This window comes from Acanthisitta chloris, unplaced genomic scaffold (genome assembly GCF_000695815.1).
Source record: "Acanthisitta chloris isolate BGI_N310 unplaced genomic scaffold, ASM69581v1 scaffold32537, whole genome shotgun sequence".
Lineage (NCBI taxonomy): Eukaryota > Metazoa > Chordata > Aves > Passeriformes > Acanthisittidae > Acanthisitta > Acanthisitta chloris.
In genome coordinates, this window is record NW_008682581.1 from 22,611 (window position 1) to 30,565 (window position 7,955).

Consider the following 7,955-nt stretch of genomic DNA (forward strand, 5'->3'; position numbering starts at 1 on the left):
TGCGGGGGCAGCCAGCATGGTGCCCTGGCCTGCGCTGCTATCGCTTGCTTTCAAACCTGCAAAACCCCTGAGGCCCTGAAGTACTTTACTGGGGTGTTTAAAGAAAATCTGAGCAAAATTAAATTCCCGTCTGACAATGAAGGACAAATAGGTTTTCACTGCTGCCTTGAATTTCAAGCTGTTTCCTGAGACTGGGCATGGAAAGCTCATTATTTGGACTCTGATGAAAGTGTGATTTTGAAACACTTTCTCAGAAGACAGTGCTGTACCCAGAAATTAACTAAAGAAACCTGTCCACGCTCAGAACGTAATCAGATCTTCCCATCACAGAATTCTACATCTGCCTACAGCCCCTCTGCTGCAGCAGGTAGAAGGCTGCAGGGTACAGAAAACACATTTATGTGTTTATTGGATTTTGTTGCCTACCAGTCCCTTGTACTGAGTCATAACTATGCAGAACTTGCCCATCTCTGGATGTGATGACCCTGTGCTTTGGCTGCTGTGTGTGGACACTTTCATTTGAGCTGCTGGTTATGCATTGTTCCACTCAGTGTCACAGCCAGCACATCAATGTTCCTTGTCCTCTGTGAAATTGCCTGCTGGCAGCAGCCTATTCCCTGCCAAACCTGTTAGCTACCTCTCTGTAACAGTAAAAGAGCTGCCTCTCTCCACCACAAACCACAGCCCCATTTCCCACCTGCTGGAGCCATGCAGGGCTGTTTGCGGATGCTCATGGCCCTGACAGATGCTGCCTGTGCTCAGCATGTGGCCTGGATCCACACTCTCCTTCCACAAACACTATACCCACTTCAAGTCTGTCCTTCAGTGACACACAGCACTGTCTGTACCAGCCACTTGCCACAGGAGACACAGGGAAGCACAGACACATTGAAAAAGCCAGTCCTGAACTTCATTAAAGGCTTAAACCTGCTTCTTAAGACACTGGAGAAGGTTTGACTGCCAGGGTGTCACAACCAGCCAGGCTAATGCTCTGAAAACAAAAAACACAGGCACAGTTTAAATTAAATGATGTTAAGCAAGATTAGTATGAGAGGGACAGGAAGGCCATGGCCAAATGAAAGGACTAAAATAGAATTTATATTGGGATTAATTCTGGGGGAAAAAATGTTCCTCCTGCCAAAAACCTGTTCCCTACATACAGAATTGGCTACCGCTATTTCATATACAGTAGAAGCATGTACTGTGGGCCTGATTCTTGTTTAGTAGATACCACAGCCCCCAATCCCTGAAGGACCAGTGTAATGCCATGATGCCCCAAAGGACAGCCTTGCCCTGGCATGGATCAGGATCCTGAGCTCTATTCTCCAGTCTGCGAGTCTGCTCTCACTGGCCTATACAATAAGGTTTCCTTTTAGATGTTTTAGCTGGTTTCACCAAGTGTGAATTGCTGCTTGTAGGCTGGCTCCAGCTTCCAGAAGAGACTTCTTTATGGCAGAGCTTTCCCTATCCAACACAGCTGTAAGGAAGCTTCTCCCAAGGGACACCTAGGGCTGTGCAGGGTGCTACCAGACATGCACCCACATCAACACTGAGCCCTGCTGTTCAAAATGGGTACAATTCTGCTCTGCAGGCTCTTTGCAGGGTTAGCAGATGGATTAGATGGTTTTCTTGGACCTGGCATCTTCAGTGAAGTCTGAGGAGCATCAGGGAAAAAGAAGTGGTATATTTTGTGCACCAGAATGACTCAGTGTGATACAATAGACCTCTCCAGGTTTGCTACTGCATATTAGGAAAACTGATTTTTCCTTGTTGCCACAGCACAGCTTGTGAAGAAGTACCAGGAAGTGTCTGATGAGGAGAGAGTTGTCAGTGAGTAATGGTAGCTAAATAATTATGGGAAGCAAGGCAAGACTGTGATATAACCTACACTCTAAGCCCAAAACAAAGATGACTCCAGAAAAAACAACCTTCAACTTAAATATTTCAACAGAACATTTGGACACAGCTGCTCCTGCTGTCCACTAATTTCTGGGCCCAGCACAGACACAGTCACATCCAGGGCATGTCTGGAAGGAGAAATGTCACCTGCTGTGTTAAAAGAGAAATTGTTATCAAAGACAGACCAAACCTACTCTTGCCCTGCAGTACTGGAAATCCTGCACCTGCTGCTCTTGCCTATCACCTCAACCCAAAAGCTGCCTTGCTGCTCACTTGCAGATATGATTTTGTTTGCTGGGATCACACTGCTTTGCTCACAGAGCAGTGGGACTTCGGGTGTGGACAATGCCCAGATAGGCCATAGGGAAAAGCTGATGCAAAGCTCAGGTGTGCCCTGGCCCTGTGCATCCCCAGGTCATGCCAAGCATGGCTCCTCCTGGGCAGGGAAGCCCTGCAGAGCCACCCTGCTGAGATGATCTCTCCCTAGCTCTGTGTAATGCACTATGTAAGGAGTAACTGCTGGGCTTTTTCCAGAGAAGGTGTCAGCAGACAGTAAGGAGCTGTGGTGTTGCAGGGCATAATGTCCTTATTTCTGAGATTAACTATCTTCCTGCATTATTTTCCTTGATTCTGCCATCATGGAGCTAGTGCTCCACTGTTATCACAGCAGTTGGTTTAAAAAATAAATGCAAGGCATTTATGCAGCAGCCAAGGTCTATGTAAGACTGGAATGGAAATGTCAAAGGAAGGATACTGGAAGGGAAATGTACTGGCTTAATTGCTGCAGCAGCAATACAGCAAAGCTTGATTCCACCCAGAAGTGTCATATCCATGTTCACAGGCAATCTGAAGGCTCATGACTGAAATAAATGGCAGGATTACACTGTGGGGAGGAGGTCTACATGTGAACTGAGAGCATTGCAGCCTGGTTACAGGTGACCATTGGGAAGTGTTTCCAGCAAGATGTTACACAGTGGATGTGCTTGCCATGGGCTGTTGCTGCAGAGAGCATCCTTGCTGTGTGTCAGGGTGAGGGGATGGTGCAGGTGAGAAAGAGGGGCAGAAACATGGCCTGGTCACACTCCTCTTCCTTGGGATGCCAACTGGGATGGGTGGCATCTGGGAGCAGATGCAGCTGCCTGGCTTTCAGGGCATCCTATCCATGGGAAGACACCAATGGGTCCAGATGGATCCCTGCTTGTAGGTATAAAATAAAGCAATGGGCACTACACAGCACACCTGAAGCCATTTTGCTGCCACTGTGGCACAAGCTCTCTGCAGTAACAGCCCCCAAGCAGGGCTTAGCAAGTCCTGACTGGCACAGGCTGGGTTTCATGTACCAGTGATCTCATCCCAAATTCTGGTACCCTGCTTCTTGTCACAGGGTGGCCTAACAACCTGGCCTGAAGGAAATGTATAATATCACTTGGGAACAGCATGTAGCTGCTACGGTACTACAGGAGCTGTGCTGGGGTGAAAGATACTACAGAAAAGCCTAAGGCACAGCAATGCCTTCTGATTGTGTTTTTACTCTAAATTGTTTGATGATTTCTTAATCTTTCACATACTAGTTCTTGTTCTTCCTCATAATCTTTTTAGTGTGTATCTTCATTAACCCAGCAAATGGCAGATTAGCTCTACTCCATTAGACATGCCTCCAGCACAATACTAGCAAAATACCTCCATCACTGGAACCAAGCATCCCCAGTGAAGTAAATCAGAAGTTTTAAGTGCCAAAATTGCATGCTAACTAAGAGTTAATCACATTGAAAGCAGGTGTTGCAGTCAAATAAAATTTGCAAATAAAATATGACAGTAAAACTCCATTTTTTTCCCCTCGGAGTTCACATATTTACCACTATTCACTTTCCACTCACTGTCTGTTTTGTCTTTAACCATTGCTAGGTAATTGGGATGTTTCTCCACTGCTTTGAACCTCATGCAAATGAATTTATAAAATTCTGCCAATACTGGAAGGAATTAGGCATTGGAGTCACCATCCCTGGAAGTGTTTAGTGCCACGGTCTAGTTGACCCGGTGGTGTTAGGTCACAGGTTAGACTTGGTGATCTCAGAGGTCTTTTCCAACCTTAATGATTCTGTGATTCTGTGAATGCCTTTTGCCCCTATTTTGGAAAAAAACCCAAACAACAAACAAACAGAAAAAGTACACACAGTGTGTTCCCCCAGGCCAGGGGTTTGGTCTCTTGATACTGCCTGCAGAACAAACCTATGCCAGAAAGGTTAGTAAGCCATTGAAACTGCCATTACATCTTTGGGAAAGATGCAGCAAAGCAGAAAATTTCTGGGAGGAATACACATCCTAAGGGAATACTTTGCACAAGATGGTTATTTCTGCTTTCCAGACTGTTAACTTTTGTTAGAGTTTTTTCATTGTCTCAGTTGTCATACTGGAGCCTTCTCCTCCAAACCAAGTTTGGATCTGCTGTTGCTCCTAGTGAGTGATCTCCTTTCTTTGTAGACCATGCTTCTTACTTTGACCTTGCAAGGTACCTGCAAATTGAATTTGGCTAAATTGCTCCTAATTTTCAGCAGAGTGAGCATCATCTTCCTGGAGCACAGCAAAGCCACCACCATGCCAGTGAATCTGTCTTCTTGATTAGAGATTGGCAGGCAAAACATCTTTTGCTAATCCCTGCACTGATTATGTCTGCATGGATAAATAATCTGCAGATGTGCAACAGTCTTACATTTTCTGTTCAATGTAAAAAAAAAAAAGACATGGACTAAAATGTCATGCCATGTCTTTTGGGAGGACTTGCAAGCCAGTTATAGTAAGCAAAAGCAAAGAAGCCAGACAAGATGCCCTGGCTGTAGTGGGAAGGAAAATGTTCTCTAGGAAAGTACATCTTGTTTCCCAGAAAACAGGATCATGCCTTCAGCTCCACTTTCCTCCCCCTTGAGCCAGCTCTGACCCAAAGGGGAGTCATGACAAAATCACTCTCAGGTGGGTGGATTTCAAAGCAGTGCAAGCAAAGGGTGACCCATTTTACAGATGTGCAAGCTGGGGCACGGACAGGCAAAGTCGCTGGGTGTTTTAAAGAGGCAGGATGAGGGCAGCCTGTTGGTTCACCTTCAGAGAGATGGAGATTTGCTTTTCCTGTGTGTTTATTTTATAGCCAGCTCCTGTTACTTATCAAGACAGTCCCCGAGCGCCTTTTTCCTGAGTCACCACAGGTTTGCATGCCAGCAGAACAGTTGCACAGAGGCTCCTGTGGTGTTCCCAGATCATAAAGTGCTGTGAATAAATCCGCTGGCCTCAGCACTTTGCAGAAAGGTGCCTGGGACTCCTGCCATGGCTTTTATTGCCCTGCTGGTCCAAGGCTCCTACAACAAAACCTGTATACCCCTGCCTCCAGCTTTCCTAAAGAAAACTGCTTCCCAGTGCTGGGAGGGCACAAGCTTCTCAGCTTCCATGGGGCAGAGGTCCAAGACCTGTCCTGGGTGTGCTGGTGCCTCTTTCCTGCCCTGCTACCTGCACTGCCTACTGAGGAATGCTGCAGCCTGTAGTCAAGGACCTGTTGCTCCTCAGAGATGTCTGTGCTTATCAAATCCAGACTGTTTGTGCTGGGAACTAAATTAGGGGTGCAGACCCTGGCCCTCTGGTCTCTCCTTATACCCTGCCTAATGGGAAACAGCAGCCCTGCAGCCCAGCAGGTAACATCAGCTCTAGTGACAGCACTGGTTTCTAGAGTCACATACAAGGGGTGTCTTACCTAAATTACTCTAGTGGCTTGTTGGTGCCCATTGTCCCATGCATATTTTTCTGTAAGCATGTTATTAAATGCAAGAAATTACCATATAAACCAATCAAGTGTCCAGCTGCCACTTTTAAATGTCTGTGACTGACCATTACTTGTTTCTGCACTTGATTTGGAGCTGATGTTCTGCCTTTAAACTTTTATCTGTTCTGGGAGTTTCCAGCTCATTTTGCAGAAAATGTACTCTGATAGGCAATGGAATGAGAAAATGAACGAAACGAATTAAATTCTTAAATGAAATGAAAAATCTTCAAACTGATCTCTGAATTACAGAGACAGAAGCAATTGCTTTTGCTCCGCACTTCACATGTGCCAAACTAGGAGTTTGCACAATAAATGGTCCCAGGAAATGCTTAGCTATGGATTTACATAATATACCAGAATGGCTCCAAAAGAAGCAAATAATACAAATCTTACAAACCACCTGAATACACATTTTCAAGACAAGTCTTAGCACAAATGCAGAAGCCTTAACAAGAGGCTGTTTAAACTAACATTTAAGAACGAGACCAAACCACAGGGAAGATTCACATACTGTGAATGTGTTTTGCCTTAGCAAAACACCAGGGTGAGAGTCTTGGGCTGCACAAGCAAGGGAAAAGTCTGCAGCTTCTCCTGTGGCATGGTCCTTCATCCCACAGTTTGCTGTGCCTAGGGAGGTAAACTTGTTCGGTTTGCCTCAGTCCATTTCCAGTGAAGAGCAGTAGTCCTAGGATATGCTCTATAGCTTTTACATATATGACAGCAGTGAAGGTTGCAGGAAGTGGATCACATTAAGATGAATATTTCATTTAATTTTTGCACATCAACTTACTACAGAGCTTTGCATCTAGGTGGCTGTTTCTTGTTGTGGTTGCAGGACCACCAGCCATCTCGGATGGGGCATGGGAAGCTTAGGGTAACGTCGCGCAGCAGCAGTACTGCGCTGCTGACAATTCAGAGGAACAGCAACGGCTGTAGCAGTGTGAGCAGACATTGCAACAGATTTCCTGCAGAGTCACACCTGTCCATGAGCACCAGGGTGAGCTGAGCCCACTCCAGGGTGTGTTATTACAGCAGACTGGTGGTCCTACTGAAGTTGTGCCTTCAGATTGCTGCATGGGGCATGCTGGCATTTGTGGGTCTTCCAGCCAGCCAGAGGGGATGTGCCACTTTGGAAAATGCAGCAAGTACTCCTGGCAAGAAGAAGCTTTTAATATGACAACATGCACTCAGCGATCAGACAGATGAAATTATCACGTGATGCATTAACCAACACTTTCTGCCTTTACACCCTAGAGGTACCCAGAGCCTGAAGTGCTTTAGACACTTCTAGACAACCACCATTATACAAATAAAATGTAAGACTGTTGCTAAGTGTAAGCTCCAAACAGCCACAGACCAGGAAGGCATCACATTTGGACACAGAGATGAGCTTTTTACTTATGCTGTTTCATGGAGCACCTCATTACTGAGCCCATAGGGAGATGCAACCCTTGACTAGGTCTGGTATAGCACTCAGGATTGGCCTCAAATCTTTGTCAGAGCCCACCAGAGCAGAGGCCAGGAGGTACTTAGACCAGACATTCCACTCAACAGCAGCAGTGCCTAAGGCTGCAAGGGACAGTGAGGGGAATGAAAGCCTCACAGTTGCCTGGGGGTTACTGGCATGTCCACAGTGCACGCAGAGGGTCGGTTCCTGCTGGTGTTTGGGGCAGGGCTGGAGGACGAGCTGGAAGGAACTGGTCCATTTGCACACAGGGGTGTAATGGAGGAAGAGTATGCTGGGACCTGCTGCCATGTCCAAATGGAGTATAGAGAAAGAACCATCAGCTCCAACAGCACCAGGTGCAGGCAGCCATGGCACGGTATGAGGAACAGTTAACAATCCGTATTGTAGCTAATGACAATGCTTATGAAGTTATGGAGCAAGCTGACAAAATGAGCAGCAGCAAGTGACCAGACAGTATTTACTCAAGAGTTCAAAAAAGCCCAACAATGAAACTGGGAATTCCTAATGGAGCTCTGTAACTCTGACCTTTAAACAGCCTTCCTGCCCAAAGCAAACATCACACTGATTCACTGTGTCTGGTCATCAAAACTGAAGATGACCATTGCTGTTTAAAGACTGCACTGCATCATCTCTTCCCCCTGAGTTCATCAAGGAGTGATGAGGGCAGGGAATACCCAGTTCAAGGAGCATGTTGACACAGCCAGGGTGTTGGAGGCACTTGTAAGTATTTTCATCCTGGCAGACTGACTGGTGAGCAGGTGTCCTTAAAGGCTGACCCCAGCA

General features: G+C 46.2%; 1 protein-coding gene across 1 annotated transcript in view; it reads right to left on the reverse strand.

Moving 5' to 3' along the window:
- Positions 1-7,955, reverse strand: part of SLC35F3 (solute carrier family 35, member F3) — a 46,316-nt gene that overhangs the window by 13,007 nt on the left and 25,354 nt on the right. The gene's annotated exons all lie outside the window — the stretch shown is intronic.